The 17,805-nt window shown below is 46.8% G+C and overlaps 1 protein-coding gene across 4 annotated transcripts in view; it reads left to right on the forward strand.

Annotated features, from left to right (window-relative positions):
* Window positions 1-17,805, forward strand: part of LZTR1 (leucine zipper like transcription regulator 1) — a 286,327-nt gene that overhangs the window by 32,404 nt on the left and 236,118 nt on the right. The window lies entirely within an intron of this gene.

Genomic DNA, 17,805 nt, shown 5'->3' on the forward strand with positions numbered 1-17,805 from the left:
AGCCTCCTCTGTTGGAGTCTTCTGTGAGTGTCTTTGTTGCTTGCAGCATAGGTGGGGGCAGGCAAAAGGTGAAGCATGGGCCTCTATGTTCTGTTTTATACCCTCAGTCCCATGTGCTTGGGGAACACAAGTCCAGGCATGTCTGGGGGGCATTGCTGAGTCTGCAGGCAAGGTTGAGAAATTCCCTTGGTGTGCCCTCATGCAGGTGAGTCATTGAATTGTAGCTCCCTTGCTGGACAATGGATGTTGATGAGTTGTTTGACACCCTACCCGGGTGTTGGTTATTTTCCTTGCTAATATCTGGGAAGCTAATATCTGGTTGATCTCTCAATTTACAGCATGTTTTAGTGACAACCATGCAACACAATTCTCATAACTTCATATGCATTAATGATATACATATATGGATAGAGAAATGACTTTCAGCAGATCATAACCTTTCCCCCGATACTTCACATGACCTCTTTATATGCAATATCACAATTATATACAGATGAGGAATATGGGGGTTACAGGGCCCTCCCCCAAAGTATAGAATGTCACAGTAAATGCATCATGGGAGGCTAATGCCATGTTCCCATAACCACCCGCGCAAATGTTTTGGTCCCATGAGGAATTGCAAGCCTACCCCAACATTCCACTTGGCTCCAGGCATTGTGGGATAGCTACCCACAGTGCAGCGCTCCATGAGTCGATGCAGGCCCTGCTAGTGAGGATGCGCTCCGCCGACACAATGTGCATATTGGGAACATGCAGAATTGACTTGCTTAAATCGGAGGCTCAATGTCGACTTAAATAAAATCAGCCTAATTTTGTAGTGTAGACATATCCTTAGCATCATATTTGCTTTTTTCGAGCATATGTCTTCGTGGAAACTCCACAGTGATGCCTGCATAAGTTGTTATAGTTAATTCAGAACTTGTAAGGTGTATGAATAGTTCCATTTTATCCTTCCAGTGTGCATTATTTTGCATTTATAGACCCTGAACTTCATTTTCCATCATGTTGCCCATTCACTTAGCTCAGTTAAGTCCCTCTGAATTCCTCTGTCTTCTCAGGACTTGAATAACCTAAATAACTTGAATTTGAGTCAGCAAATTTCACTACCTCACCATTCTTTAATTAACACATTTGACAACATTGGGCCTGGTACAGAACCTTGAGGTCATGGTGAAGACTGATCATTTATTATTGGGCACTTGAAAACTAGGCCTCAGTATCTGTACCTCACTCATCTGTAAAATTTGCCTTATAATCAAAGCCTTGTGTATTCTGCAGCTATGGAATTTGCTGTGGATTTTATCCTTGCTGCAGAGTTGTGCTCCAGAATCTCAACTGTTCTAAAAAATTACGTTTCTAGGCCTATTGGTTGTGCAGATAACATTGAACAATTGATCAGAATGTAAGCAATGAAATGACGACCACCTTAGTCTGCCTGAAACAATAGTCGTCATTTTCATAGATAATAAAGCCAGAAGTGACCACTGTGATCATCTAGTTTGACCTCCCATATAACATAGGCCATAGAATTTCCTTGAATTAATTCCTGGTTGAATTAGAGTAGATCTTTTTGAGAAAAACATCCAATCTTAAGTTAAAAATTGACAGTGTTGAAGAATCCACAGCCCTTTGTAAGCTGTTTCCATGACTAATATACTCTGACTGTTAAAAATTTGACCTTATTTCCAGTCTGAATTTGTCATTTCAACTTCTAGTAATTGGATCTTATGCTTTTTTCTGCTAATTGGAGAGCCCTCTACTATCAAATTTCTGTTCCTCTCTGCATAGGTACTTATAAACTGGAATCACGTCTCCCCTTGATCTTCTCTTTGTTAAACTAAACAGATTGAGCCCCACTATAAGGGATGTTTTCCAATCCTTTAATCATTCTTGTGGCTCTTCTCTGAACCCTCTGCTATTTATCAATATCCTTTATGAATTGGGGACACAGTATTCTAGCAGCAGTTGCGTCATTGCCAAAGAGAGGTAAAATAATCTTCCTACTCCTCAATTATCTGCTGTTTGATACATCCAAGACCTTTTGGCCACATTGTGACATTGGGAGCTCATTTTTAGCTGATTATCCACCACAGCCCCCAAGTCTTTTTCAGAGTCACTTTTTCCCAAGATAGAATCCTGCATCCTGTAAGTATGGCCTGCATTCTTTGTTCCTAGAGGTATAACTTTACGTTTTGCTGTATTGAAATGCATTTTGTTGTGCCCACTTTACCAAGTGATCTAGATTGCTCTGTATCAGTGACTTGCCTTCTTCATTATTTATCATTGCCCCCGTCTTAGTGATCTACAAACTTTCAGTGATGATTTTATTTATTCTTCCAGGTCCTTAATAAATATGTTAAATAGAGTAGGGCCACGAAACAATTCCGGTGGGACCCCACTAGAAACACCTACCTAATGATGAACACTGTTTACAATTACATTGTAATTGTAATGTGGGATTGTGGCTAAACTTAAATTGTAATGTGGAGGTTGGCTACATGTAAAACTCTGAACAGCAGGAAATACAGAATTGAAGTAATGCTGTGGGAGGCATTGTCTTAATTCTGCATGTCCTGGTTTGGAAATGTTCAGTTTAGCCCATCTCCAGATTCTGGAAGGACACAAGGCAGCACTAGGTAGCCTTACATCTACATTAAAGAAGTTTTTTGGCTGTGAATTTCCCTTCTTTTTGAGAAATCTGTGGAAGTGAGGGGGGTATAGTTGATAGGAACACATGGGAGGGGAACCTCATGAGGTCTTGCTATGCACATCTCACCATTAATGAGCTACCATGCCCCCAGTAATGCTGTAAAGGCCATGATCAGGAGGGAAGATTGTAAGGTTGTAGCTAATGGGTTGCGAAGTGTGTATTTATCAGCTGGAGACAGCAAGGGGAGAGGAGATGCAGAATCCCTAGCCCACATCAGTGACTACTGTGGGGAAAACAACTCTGCACACCCACCTGTACGTAGGAGGCTTGCATATGTTAGAAATGGCTCATGTCCATATCAGTAGTGGGTCTCCTTTCCTGGTCTCAGTGCTGTTGTTGGACAGAGCTTGCCCATTTTTAACGCTCTCCAGTCTTAGCATTGTGTTTCTGTGGCATACATTGTTCCAGACCCAGTCCATCAAGCTTAGTGCTGCCTGCCAGGAGTTCAGTGAGTCTTTCCTGGCTCAGAACCACTTCATCCGGACTGGGACTCTTGCACTGGCCAAATTGGTGTTATTTTCAGTGTGGCAGCTAGCTAGTTCCTCCCACTTCCACCTGGCCCATACCATCATACCAGATTTCACATCCCAGATGGAGTAAGTACTACCAAAACTGTCTCACAGCAAGATCCAGGGAGGCTGGTAGATGGCATCAGGGGTATGCTTGTGAGGAGCTGAACATCTCTAAACTTCACACACCACTCACACTTCCAAAAGGAGCTCCATTGTGCTCCAGATACTGAGGGAAAGGCTGGTTGAAAGCCCTAAGGTGCACAGCACGTATCTCCCAAGGAGTGGATTGGAACTCAAGCTGCACTGTTTAAGGGGAGTGTTTGTTCTCCTAACTCACCTTACTCAGGGTTTGTCTATATTGGCAAGTTTCTGTGCAAAAGCAGCTTTTTGTGTTCAAACTGCAGACGTGTACACACTGCCAAGCCACTTTTTGCGCAGAAACTCCTCAGTTGCAGTGTTGCAAAAAACAAACAAACAAACACCTCAATGAGAGTCGTAAGGCTATTTGTGCAGAGGCTCCAGCGCTCTATTGCCAGCGTGGACACTTGATTGCTTTCTGCCCTGTAATTGGCCTCTGGAGGTGTCCCATAATGCCTCAAATGATCGCTCCGCTCATTGTTTTGAACTCGGCTGCCCTGGAGACATGCACCCCTCCCCTTTCAAAGCACTGTTTCTGACAGCCATTGCGTGCTGTGCTGATCTGCTCCAGGACACACAGCAAACCATTAATGTGGACTGCTTGTGCTGCTGAACACAGAGGCAGGTGTGTGAGAGCGAGAGATTGCTGTGCAGAGAGCCCAGGGAGGGAGGCGGGGGATGATGTCACGGTTTCCCCCTGCCTCAGGACTGGTTGCTTCCTGCCACTGTCTGAACTTACAAGACAGCATGCTGATGCACTCTCTGATCCCAAACCACAGTCTCTCTCCCCCGTTCCATACACACACACACACACACACACACACACACACACACACACTCCCTGTCTCACACACCTCTTCTCTCCACCCCCCCCCTTCAGTTGAATAGCAGCTGGCAAAGTAGTAGGATGCCCATGGAAGAATGGAATCGGGAAACCTGTATCATGTGATGCTGTGCTTGCCCCATGAGGCATTGCAAACCCTTCCCAAAGCACCCTGCGCTAGTTGCACAGTGAGATAGATACCACAATGCTCTGCTGTCTTTGCCTTTGCCAGAGCTGCTAATGTGGATGTGCTCCAGCGTCACAGTGTGGACAAGCAAGGGCATTTTAATTCCGGTGTTTTAATAAAAGTGGTATAACTTGTGGTACAGAAACTTGCCAGTGTAGACATAGTCTGTGTGTCACTTACACAGGAGTTCTGAGGAAACAATAGCTCAGAGGTAAGACCTGTCCATGAGCAGAGTAGCTAAAGCTTTTGTAGTGCAATAACTTTTGAAATATTTCTAAACAGGTCTTTGGTACCCTGGAATAGCTGAGTTCAGGATCAGTCCAGCAATATAAATTTTCAGGCACTGAGCCATAGTTGTTTTTTTTCCCCCCTTGCCCAGTGCAAAAAATGTTATAAGAATCTGAACTTTCAAACCAGCTAATTTTTGTGGAGTGGGGCACTGTATCTTGACCAAATAATCCTAAATTTGCCCCATAAAGTCTATCCCAATCTCTGTTGCACTTCGAAAAATTGGCTCATAAACAGAAATCACTGCTCAGTAGTAACTATGGAAGTTGCTATCACTCCTCCCTAGTACTGATTGCATTTGTAACCTCAGGTGAGAGCTGTAGTTTGGACAACAGATATTCTCATATCTCCTAAGGGCAGGATTGGCACTCACAATATTTAGGTAGGGTTTGGTTCATGAGCCACTACTTGTTTCATGTAAGGGCATGTCTACACTTAACTCTAGAGTGATCGATCCAGCGGTGGTCGATTTATCGCGTCTAGTGAAGATGCGATACATTGACCACCGAGCGCTGACCCGTCGACTCCGGTACTCCACTGGAGTGAGAAGCGTAAACTGAGTCGATGGGGGAGCATCAGCAGTCGACCTACTGCAGTGAAGACACCATGGTAAGTAGATCTAAGTACGTTGACTTCAGCTACGTTATTCACGAAGCTGAAGTTGCGTAACTTAGATCAATTTCCCCCCCCCGTGTAGACCAGGCCTAAGTCACCAGATGGCTGTGATGCATGCTGACCTCCCATAATTGGTTGGCACAGTGCAGCACACCAGGCTCAAGGTGCCCTAGTATCATAGTGCATGTGTAAATCATTTTCTGACATGCATCCCAACCACATGCTAATTTATGGAGCTGAATGGACCCTGTGAGAAGTTCTAATATATTGCTTCCCCTGGAATTGGGTGTCAGATATAGTTGAGGTCATAAGAATGGCCATACTGGGTCAAACCAACAATCCACCTAGTCCAGTATCCTGTCACTGACTGTGGCTGAAGCAAGATGTTTCAGAGGGAATGAAGAGAACAAGACAATTATCAACTGATCCATCCCCCGCCATCCTGTCCCGGTTTCTGGCAGCCAGAGGGTTCAGGGACACCCAGAGCATAGGGTGTTGCATTCCCGGACTCTCTTGGCTAATAGCCATTTATGGACCTATCCTCCATGAACTTACCTAATTCTTTTTTGAATCCAGTTATACTTTTGGCCTTTTCAACATCCCCTGGCAATGAGTTCCACAGGCTGACTGTGTAGTGTGTGAAGATAATGTTTTCACCCCTCAGCTCATAGAGAGCCGAGAAGCTCTATTTTTGTTTGCTACCTGTTAAATTCATGGGGTGACCCTTGGATCTTGTGTAATGTAAAGAGGTAAAGAACACTTATTCACTTTCTCCACACCATTCATGATTTTCTAGACATCTGTCATATCCCCTCCTTAGTCTTCTCTTTTTGAAGCTCATCAGTAAGGCTAAGATTTTGTCACGGTTATTTTTAGTAAAAGTCACAGACGGGTCATGGGCAATAAACAAATTAATGGAGCTCGGGACCTATCTGTGACTTTTACTAAAAATAACTGTACAAGCTGGGGGGCAGGCCATGGTTGCAGCTCCCAGCGGAAGTGGGGCAGGAGTGCCTGGCTGTGGCCCCTGCCACGGGGAAGGGGCACACCGCCCTGGTTGCAGACCCTGGTGGAATACCTCAGCTGCAGCCCTTGGGGGAAGCTGCGGGGCAGGGGGGCATGGTCCCGTAATAGCCCCTGATGCAAGCTGCAGAGCAGGGGTGCATGGCCCTAGCTGCAGCCTCCGAAGAAGTCACGGGGGTCTGGTAAAGTCACGGAATCCATGACTGCCGTGACCAAATTGTAGCCTTAATCGTCAGTTCCAGTCTTCTAATCTTCCCTTGTATGGAAGTTTGTAACCCTAATCGTTGTTGTTGCCCTTCTCGGTACTTTGTCCAGTTCTACTATATCTTTTTGAGATAGGGTTGTCGCGGTGCCTGAAGTGAGACTCAGCCGACAATGCCCAAACTCAGGACAGATTGTCAGAAAATAGGGCAGACATCCCCAAACTGGTGGTATATTCTATCATTAGATTCACCAAGCCAGTAGTAAAAAGTACTCCTGGATCACTATATTAGTTTCACCCTGGAATACAGACAATTCCCTTGGCATTCCTGCCCCTGTTTATTACCCAGACAAACGGGACTTTATGGTGTAAGGTTATTAAAACTAAAAACACCACACATTAGGTTTTTCCAGTCCAAAAAGACTAGTCACTCACTGAAGGTCACTGGATGTTCAGGATCTCACCAAAACCAACACTGTAGCCAAATTCTCTAGTAACTAAACTATAAATTATTTGGTAAAAAAAGAAATTAGTTATTAAAAGGTCAAAGCAGAGAAAATATATTGCAGTTGAATTGGAATTATAGAAGATTAGGGTTGGAAGAGACCTCAGGCGGTCATCTAATCCAACCCCCTGCTCAAAGCAAGACCAACCCCAACTAAATTACCCCAGCCAGGGCACTGTCAAGCCCGGCCTTAAAAACCTCCAAGGATGGAGATTCCACCACCTCCTTAGGTAACCCATTCCAGTGTTTCACCACCCTCCTAGTGAAATAGTTTTTCCTAATATCTAACTTAGACCTCCCACACTGCAACTTGAGACCATTGCTCCTTGTTCTGTCATTTGCCACCACTGAGAACAGTCTAGATCCATCCTCTTTGGAACCCCCCTTCAGGTAGTTGAAGGCTGCTATCAAATCCCCCCTCGCTCTTCTTTTTTGTAGATTAAATAAGCCCAGTTCCCTCAATCTCTCCTCATAAGTCATGTGCCCCAGCCCCCTAATCACTTCTGTTGGCCTCTGCTGGACTCTCTCCAATTTGCCCACATCCTTTCTTTAGTGGGGGCCCCAAAACTGGACGCAGTACTCCAAATGTGGCCTCACCAGTGCCGAATAAAAGGGAATAATCACTTTCCTCAATCTGCTGGCAACGCTCCTTCTAATGTAGCCCAATATGCCATTAGCCTTTTTGGCAACAAGGGCACACTGTTGACTCATATCCAGCTTCTCGTCTACTATAATCCGCAGGTCCTTTTCTGCAGAACTGCTGCTTAGCCATTCGGTCCCCAGCCTGTAGCGGTGCATGGGATTCTTCCGTCCTAAGTGCAGGACTCTGCTTTTGTCCTTGTTGAACCTCATCGGATTTCTTTTGGCCCAATCCTCCAATTTGTCTAAGTCACTCTGGACCCTATCCCTACCCTCCAGCATATCTGCCTCTCCTCCCAGCTTAGTGTCATCCACGAACTTGCTGAGGGTGCAAGCCATCCCATTGTCCAGATGCTTAATGAAGATGTTCAACAAAACCGGCTCCAAGACCGACTCCTGGGGCACTCTGCTTGATTCCGGCTGCCAACTAGACATCTTGCTGTTGATCACTACCCGTTGAGCCCGACAGTCTAGCCAGCTTTCTATCCACCTTATAGTCCAATCATCTAATCCATACTTTTTTAACTTGCTGGCAAGAATATTGTGGGAGACCATATCAAAAGCTTTGCTAAAGTCAAGGTATATCATGTCCACCACTTTCCCAATATCTGCAGGCCAGTTCTCATCCGGTTGGTCAGGCATGATTTACCCTTGGTCAATCCATGTTGACTGTTCCTGATCACCTTCCTCTCCTCCAAGTGCTTCAAAATTGATTTCTTCAGGACCTGCTCCATGACTTTTCCAGGGACTGAGATGAGGCTGTAGTTCCCTGGATATGAGTCTAGTTATTAGCAGAGATATAAGGTTTGCTAATTCTCCATAAGTCTCTTAGTCCTTCCATGAATCTTTCAGGGAGTCCCAAAATGAGTTTTTGGGGATCTCAGTTCAATGGCTCAAACTCCCCTGTTAGAGTTCAGCAGATCAGAGATGTTGGATCAGTCCGATGAATCCATATTTATAGCTATCCCACACAGAGAGCAAGCTGCCAGGTGTCTTCACAGAAACCCCATCACTTTCCTTTGACAAAGAATAGATACTTGAGTCTGTGAAAAGTCCCAGTGGCACTTGCTTTGAAGATCGAAATCTTCAGTCTTGTGAACACCGTATGATAGCCAAACAATTCTCCATTAAGTAAATTCACACTGAAATGCTAAATAGGTGCCTTTTGATCAAATGACAATTGAGTATAGTTGCATACATAATGTAAAGATAATATAGAGTTACAGGACATGAAAATTATTTAGCAACTATGTGTTCTTCTTCAAGTGCTGGTCCCTATGTGGATTCCAAATGTGGGTGTACATATGCGCTGGAACCGTTTATAGTCATGTCTGTTGACCCATGCATGCGTCGGTCATGTGGCGCATCCGAGGCGAAGAAAGGGGGTGGTCTCTACCCCATTTTGGACCTCTGCTTCCTGAACAAATTCTCAATGGCAAGGGGGGTGGAGAGGAAGTACTTCGTCCCTTCCAAGAGATACGACTTCCTATTTTGTCATCCGGTCCCCTGTTCGCTGGTCGTCTCAGCCGTGAATGAACGGGAGCATTGTGGCCAGCAAGCCCCGGCCCCCAAGGCCAAAGAGGCTAAACGTCTGGACCTCTTCGGAAGGAAGGTCTACTCCTCTGGGGGCCTCCAATTAAGGATTGTGAACCAGCAGGCGATCCTAAACAGGCACAATTTTAATTCCTGAGCAGCAGTTTCCAAATGTAAAGATTCCTTGCCCCAGGGCTCTCAACCTGAGTTCACGGCCCTTGTGGAAGAGGGAAAGGCAGTTGCCAAGACCTCTTTACATGCCTCTCTGGACTCGGTAGACGCAGCAGCCAGAACAATTGCCTCAGGTGTGGTGATGAGGCGCTCGGCATGGCTTCAGGCCTTCCACCAGAGGTCCAGAATACCATCCAGGACCTCCCCTTCGAAGGGTTTGGCCTCTTTTCTGACCAGATGGATGCCAGGCTGCATAGCCTTAAAGACTCCCGGGCAACCCTCAAGTCGTTAGGAATGCACACCCCGGCGACTCAGCCATTCAAGCCCCAACCGTTGCAGCAACGGCAGTACCAGCCTCGCCCTAGGCAGGAGCCTTATCGCAGGAGGAGCAGAGACAACAGACGCAGGCGGAATAACACACCTAATCAAAGCCAGGGCCAGGGCAAGCCCCAGCCTGGAAACAAGCAGAGGTTTTGAAGGTGCGCTCGAGAACAGCGTACCAACCCAGCTCCCGGATCCTTCCGTATGTTTTTGACCACTGGTCCCTCTTCTACCAGGTGTGGCCCCATATAACATCAGACCGTTGGATCTTCCGCACAGTACAAATGGGTTACACGCTGCTGTTCTCCTCCTTCCCTTCCCTGTCCCTCTTCAGGTACCCTTCTCACGAGCAACTCCTTATGAAGGAGGTACAGTCACTCCTGGAGGTTGGGGTGGTGGAGGAAGTTCCTTGGGAACTAAGGGGGAAGGAGTTTTACTCCCGTTGTTTTCTCATCTCAAAGGCAAAGGGGGGCCTTTGGCCCATTTTAGACCTTTGCGGGCTCAACAAGTTAAGTCAAAGTCCGCTTCCGCATGGTATCCCTAGGCACTATTATCCCGTCCCTGGATCCGGGGGATTGGTACGCTGCCCTCAACATGAGATACGTACTTTCACATCGCTATTCACCCCACTCACCGGCGGTTCCTGCAGTTCTCCATAAACCAGCACCATTACCAGTTTACGGTCCTTTTGTTCGGCCTGGCGGCAGCCGCCCACATATTCACAAAATGCATGTCAGTAATGGCAGCCTTTCTGTGAAAGAGGAGAATACAGGCATACTCAACAATTGGCTCCTTGCGGGTCGGTCTGAAGAGGAGGTCTGCTCCCATGTGATGGTGGCCCTGGATGCATTCCGCAGGCCGTGTCTTCTTGTCAACGTGCCCAAGTCTTCCCTGATACCAACGCAAAGGCTGGAGTTCATCGGGGCAGTGCTGGACTCGGTGAATGTGCGAGCGAGCCTCCTGGAATCCAGATTCCTGGCCATCCAGCGTGTCATAGACTCGATGCTAAGGTTCCCCACTACCACGGCCAGATGCTGCCTGCAGGTCCTAGGGCACATGGCGGCGTACACTCACGTAGCTCCACTATGGCTCAGGACTTCACAAGCGTGGCTTGCCTGGTCATATCGCCCAGGCAGAGACCCCTAGACCTTGTCGTGATGCTTCCGGCCCAGGTGTTGGACTCCCTGTGCTGGTGGCTCAATCGGCCGATAGTATGCAAGGGTATCTCCTTCGCTGCACCGCAATCTGCTCTGATGCTCTTGACATACGTGTCTGACCTCGGCTGGGGAGCTCACTTAGGGGACCTAAGGACACAGGGCTTGTGGTCCAAGGCCGAGGTGTCACTCCACATCAATGTAAAGGAGCTCAGGGCAGTTCATCTAGCCTGCCAAACCTTTCACGCTACTCTGGAAGGTCACAGCATGACAGTTCTGACAGACAACACCACCGCCATGTTTTATATAAACAAGCAAGGCGGAACCCGCTCCTCTCCCCTCTGCCGAGAGGTCCTTCTCCTGTGGGACTTTTGTATAGCCCGCTCCATCCATCTCGTAGCGTCATACCTCCTGGGGGCGCGAAACAAGCTAGTGGACAGCCCCAGCAGGTCATACCGCATGCATAAGTGGTCGATGAGATCGGACATCTTGCAATTAGTCTTCCAGAAGTGGGGGTTTCCCCAAATGGACCTCTTTGCCATCAAGGACAACAGCCAATGTCCACAGTTTTGCTCATTTCAGAACCACAGTCCAGGCTCAGTCGCAGATGCATTCGCGATCCCTTGGAGTGGGAGTCTGAAGTATGCCTTTCCTCCACTCCCACTCATCCACAGAGTCCTCCTCAGAGTTCGCAGGGACAAGGCGATGATAATTTTGATCGCCTCAGCTTGGCCTTGTCAGCGCTGGTTTACAACCCTGCTAGAGCTGTCAGTGGCCGCCCCGATTGCCCTGCCCCTGCATCTCATTGCGTGGAAGCTCTCTGGCTAAACGCTATGAAAAGCCAGTGCTCTCCTCTGGTATGGCAGATTCTCCTTGGCAGTAGGAATCCTTCCACTAGGGCGGCCTACCTTGCTAAGTGGAAAAGATTCTCCTGCTGGTGTGAGCCTAAGCAGATACAGCCACGCCAGGCCACTATTCCAGTCGTCCTAGAATACCTCCTGCACCTCAAACATCAGGGTCTTGCTCCTTCCTCAATCAGAATGCATCTAGCTGCCATTTCAGCGTTCGACCCGGGGGAATTCGGATGCTCTGTGTTTTCTAACCCCATAGTGGTGCGGTTCCTCAAGGGACTGGAGAGAGTGTTCCCCTACTCCCTCCCTGGAACCTTAATCTGGTCCTTTCCAAGCTTACGGGGCCCCCATTCAAGCCCCTGGCCTCTTGCTCTCTCCTTCATCTCTCCTGGAAGGTGGCGTTCCTGGTGGCTATTACATCGGCGAAGAGGGTGTCTGAGTTGAGGGCCCTAACCTCGGAGCCTCCTTATACAGTTTTTTATAAGGACAAAGTGCAACTCAGGCCACACCCTAAATTCCTCCCTAAAATAGTCTCACAATTTCATATGGGACAGGATATTGTTTTGCCAGTACTCTTTCCTAAACCACACATGGACCCGAGTCACCATAGCCTGCACACTCTGGATGTCTGAAGGGCTCTGGCGTTCTGTTTGGAGTGAACTAAACCTTTCCGCAAGTCGACACACTTGTTTGTCACCATAGCCGATAGAATGAAAGGGCTTCCGGTCTCGGCGCAACATATATCATCTGCACCTGCTACGAGCTCGCCAAGATTCCAGTCCCGGCGAACACGGCTCACTCGACGAGGGCACAAGCATCCTCAACAGCTTTCCTGGCGCATGTCCTGATCCAGGAGATCTGTAAAGCAGCTACTGGTCATTGGTGCACACATTCACAGCCCACTATGCAGTCAACCAGCAGGCCAGAGATGACGCGGCAGTTGGCAGGGCTGTTCTTCAGTCATTTGCTCCATGACTCCTACCCTCCTCCTGTGGTAAGCTTGTGAGTCACCTAATGTGGAATGGACAAGAACAAGCACCCGAAGAAGAAAAAACGGTTACCTGTCTTTCGTAACTGATGTTCTTCGAGATGTGGTGTTCACGTCCATTACACTTCCCACTCTCCTTCCCCTCTGTTGGAGTCTTTGTCAAGAAGGAACTGAAGGGGAGTCGGGTCGGCAGGGATATATATGCACCAGCATAAAGGTGCCACTCTAGGGGGCTCCCCTGCTGACTCGATGGGAGCCGCTAAGGGGAAAAGTTTCCGACGTCCGTGCATGCGGTGTGCACACACCTAATGTGTAATGGACGTGAACAACATCTCTCGAAGAACAACAGTTACGAAAGATAGGTAACCGTTTTTTTTTTCTTTGAGCTGCTGGTGTATGCAAAACAGTTTGTAAGAACAGGAAAATTTAATTGACAATCTATTTGTTGTGGTTGGTGTATCTCATAGGTTCCAAGTCCAGAAGAGATGACTGTGATCATTTAATATGACCTGCTTTATAACAGAGGACATAAAACTTCCCGGAAAAAATTCCTGGAGCACATTTTTTTTAGAAGAACATCCAATCTTGATTTAAAAATTGCCAGTGATGGAGAATCTACTCTGATCTTTGGTAAATTATTCCAGTTGTCAGTTATTCTTATTATTATAGAATCATCATAGAATATCAGGGTTGGAAGGGACGTCAGGAGGTCATGTTGTCCAACCCCCCTGCTCAATCCCCAGCTAAATCATCCTAGCTAGGGCTTTGTCAAGATGGGCCTTAAAAACTTCTAAGGAAGAAGATTCCACCACCTCCCTAGGTAACCCATTCCAGTGCTTCACCACCCTCTTAGTGAAAAAGATTTTCCTAATATCCAACCTAAACCTCCCCCACTGCAATTTGAGACCATTACTCCTTGTTCTGTCATCTGCTACCACTGAGAACAGTCTAGATCCATCCTCTTTGGAACCCCCTTTCAGGTAGTTGAAAGCAGCTATCAAATCCCCCCTCATTCTTCTCTTCTGCAGACTAAATAATCCCAGTTCCCTCAGCCTCTCCTCATAAGTCATGTGTTCCAGCCCCCTAATCATTTTTGTTGCCCTCCACTGGACTCTTTCCAATCTTTCCACATCCTTCTTGTAGTGTGGGGCCCAAAACTGGACACAGTACTCCAGATGAGGCCTCACCAATGCAGAATAGAGGGGAATGATCACATCCCTCGATCTGCTGGCAATGCTCCTACTTATACAGCCCAAAATGCTGTTGGCCATCTTGGCAACAAGAGGACACTGTTGACTCATATCCAGGTTCTGGTCCACTGTAACCCCTAGGTTCTTTTCTGCAGAACTGCTACCTAGCCCCTCGGTCCCTAGTCTGTAGCAGTGTATGGGATTCTTCTGTCCTAAGTGCAGGACTCTGCACATGTCCTTATTGAACCTCATCAGATTTCTTTTGGCCCAATCCTCTAATTTGTCTAGGTCCCTCTGTATCCTATCCCTACCCTCCAGCGTATCTACCACGCCTCCCCGTTTAGTGTCATCTGCAAACTTGCTGAAGGTCCAATCCATGGAATCCTCCAGATCATTAATGAAGATATTGAACAAAATTGGACCCAGGACTGACCCTTGGGGCACTTCCCTTGATACCGTCTGCCAACTAGACAATGAGTCATTGATCACTACTCGTTGAGCCCGATGATCTAGACAGCTTTCCATCCACCTTATAGTCCATTCTTCACGCCTTATTTCCAGTCTGAATTTATCTAGTTCCAACTTCCAGGCATTAGATCATATTATAACTTTCTCTGCTACACTGAAGAGCCCATTATTAAATATTTGTTCCCCATGTAGGTACTTATAGACTGTAATCAAGTCACCCCCTAACCTTCTCTTTGTTAAGCTAAGATTGAGCTCCTTTAGTATATCATTGTAAAGCATGTTTTCTAATCCTTTAATCATTCTTGTGGCTCCTCTCTGAACTCTCACCAATTTTTCAACATTCTTCTTGAGCTGTGGACACAGGATTCCAGCAGTGGTCGCACCAGTGCCAAACGTAGAGGCAAAATAACCTCTCTGCTCCCACTTGAGGTTCTCTTGTTTATGCATCGCAGAATCGCATTAGCCCTTTTGGTCGTAATGTCAGACTGAAATCTCATGTTCAGCTGATTATTCACTGCATTCCCCCCCCCAAATCTTTTTCAGAGTCATGGATTCCTAGGACAGAGTCCCCCATCCTGTAAATGTGGCCTAAGTTCTTTGTTGCCAGATATATACAAGAGAAACTAGCCAAGACTCAAAAACTAGGGCTGTCAATTAATTGCAGTTTACGCATGTAATGAACTCAAAACAAATTAATGCGTTTTTTTTTTAACGTGCTTCAATCGCACACTTCTGGAGATGGGACTCAGTGGTGGCCGGGCAGGTAGGGAGGCACAAGAGACTAACATGCAGACCAGAAACACAGATTACTGAAATGCCTCCCAACTCCTCAGAGCTGGTCTTGTGCCTCCTTCCCCCTTCATAATCTATTGATTTGTTTTATATGAGGGGAGGGGTAAAGGGAATCACCAGCCGCCGCGAGGATGCGAAGCAGGGAAAAGGTGCTTTGGAGCCACTGCTGCAAGACCCTATGCCCCAGGTGACTCCAGCGGTCTCCTTTCCCACTCCCCCGCACTAATCGACTGTGACCCTGGTCTGTATCCTGTGAGTGATTTGGGAGAGCCGGTTAAACACCTTCGAGGGGGAGAGAGGAGCCTGGCCCCCTGCTGCACCATCCCTTCCACGCTGGACAGGGCCAGCCTTAAGGACCACCCAGGGCACCATGTTCAGGGGGACACCGCTGTATACTTCTGGGGCAGGGGACCCTCCTCCTGCTGCCCTGCTCCACTGCTGCTCCAGCCTCCCCCACCCCATGAAGCTGACCCTGGCCAAGCCGCTCTGGACCGGGAGCCTGCCTCCAATCTGCTGTGCAGAGTGTGGGTGGGGGCACCTGATATCAGGGTGCCCCCCTCTACCTTTCCATGTAGCCACTTGCTACTGAGCTGGGGTCTGGAAAGAAGGAGCCTGTCTGCTGCTGGCTCAGGAGTGAGTGCTACCGCCAGCAGCTGCTAGCTGAAAAAAACATTCAGCCCTGAATGCTCTGCTTAAAGAGACAGCGCTCCCTCAACACACCCACACCCGCCAAACCACAATAGGAAATGGCGCCCCTGGTGAGTCAGGAGTGACCAGAGGGCTGTGGGAAGCGTCAACATGGCTTTTGTAAAGGGAAATCATATCTCACTAAACCATTAGAGTTCTTTGAGGAAGTTAACAAACCTGTGAACAAGGGTGATTGAGTGTACCTGGATTTTCAGAAAGCCTTTGATAAGGTCTTTGAAAGGCTCTTAAGCAAAGTAAGCAGTCCTGGAATAAGAGGGAAGGTCCCCTCATGGATCAATAACTGGGTAAAAGATAGGAAACAAAAGGTAGGAGATCAGTTTTCAGAATTTCAGATAACATCAGCCACACTATCAGAGGATCGTTCACCTGCACATCTACCAATGTAATATATGCCATCATGTGCCAGCAGTGCCCCCCTGCCATGTACATTGGCTAAACTGGACAGTCTCTACGTAAAAGAATAAATGGACACAAATCAGACGTCAAGAATTATAACATTCAAAAACCAGTTGGAGAACACTTCAATCTCCCTGGCCACTTGATTACAGACCTAAAAGTTGCAATATTATAACAAAAAAACTTCAAAAACAGACTCCAACGAGAGACTGCTGAATTGGAATTAATTTGCAAACTGGCTGGACACAAAAAAAAAAAAAAAAAAAAAAATTTACAACCTTAACCAAAATAAGCAAACAGAAAATAACAAACCAACAACCACTTTGTCTGTTATCCAGCCAGCACACTTAAAACTCACTTAAAATCACTACCAGCATTTCAAAGCAATCAGCTGTGCACAGATCCTGTTTGACTACACCACTGTGACGGGTTCAATCACAGAGACCGCCTTGGGACTGTCACCTGGTGTGCTGAGACTACCTCCGAGCCCGTTTTCCCTGCAATCTTGGGACTCCAGAACCTTGTCTTGTTAAGCCAGACACGCCAGTCTGCTCCAACACAGACCCAGGTCTGAACCACGTCCCCAAAGCTGCAGACTTAACTGAAAACAGCTTAAGAAGTGCTCCTGTCTCTAACACCCAGACACCCAGTTCCCAATGGAATCCGAACCCCAAATAAATCCATTTTACTCTGTATAAAGCTGTATAAAGCTTATACAGGGTAAACTCATAAATTGTCTGCCCTCTATAACACTTTTAGGGAGCTATGCACATCTGTTTGCTCCCCTAGATATTAATTGCTTTCTCCGGGTTAATTACAGTAATTCTTTGCTTAACGTTGTAGTTATGTTCCTGAAAAATGCGGCTTTAAGTGAAAGGATGTTAAGTGAATCCAGTTTCCCCATTAGAATTAATGTAAATGGGGGGGGGGTGTTAGGTGACCCTGCCAGCAGGTAGGGGATCTTGGGGGACAACTACTGCACTGGTGGGGTGCAAAATAAACTTTATTAAGAAAATGCAAAAACAGGGAAAATTCAATAGTGAGGGGTATGGGGTTTGTTAAGGTAGACAATTGGGGAGGGGTTTCTTTTAGTAAATAGGATAGGGGGTTTCAATAGTGGGGTACAATACAGTTGGTAACCAATTAACACTGAAGTATAAATGTAACAGGTAGCTAACAATTTCTATGTAAAGAGTGTGTCACAGCAGCATATAACCAACTAACAGTATGGGTAAAATGTGTTAAATAACCAACAACTTTAGGTAAAAAATGTGTCACAGTGGTGTAAATGTAAAATGTGAGGTGTGTTAGAGAGAAAAGGGGTAACCAATGGGGTTTTATGCTAGACTTCAGTAATACAATTGAGGTTTGGCAGCAGTGGGAACGGGGTGAGCATGTGGGGGAAGGGATTAAAAGAGAGAGAGAAAGAAAGTGGTAGAGAAGTGAGATTGGGGGATGGGGAAAGAGGAGCACGTGGTTGAGGGAGATTTAAACTCAGGGAGACAGAGAGAGCAGGCAGGCTGCAAGTTTAAACAGCAGAGAGACAATTATACAGAACACATTAAAATCTTATCTATGATTTAACTTGACC

The sequence above is a fragment of the Malaclemys terrapin genome, chromosome 4, assembly GCF_027887155.1.
Source record: "Malaclemys terrapin pileata isolate rMalTer1 chromosome 4, rMalTer1.hap1, whole genome shotgun sequence".
Taxonomy (NCBI): domain Eukaryota; kingdom Metazoa; phylum Chordata; order Testudines; family Emydidae; genus Malaclemys; species Malaclemys terrapin.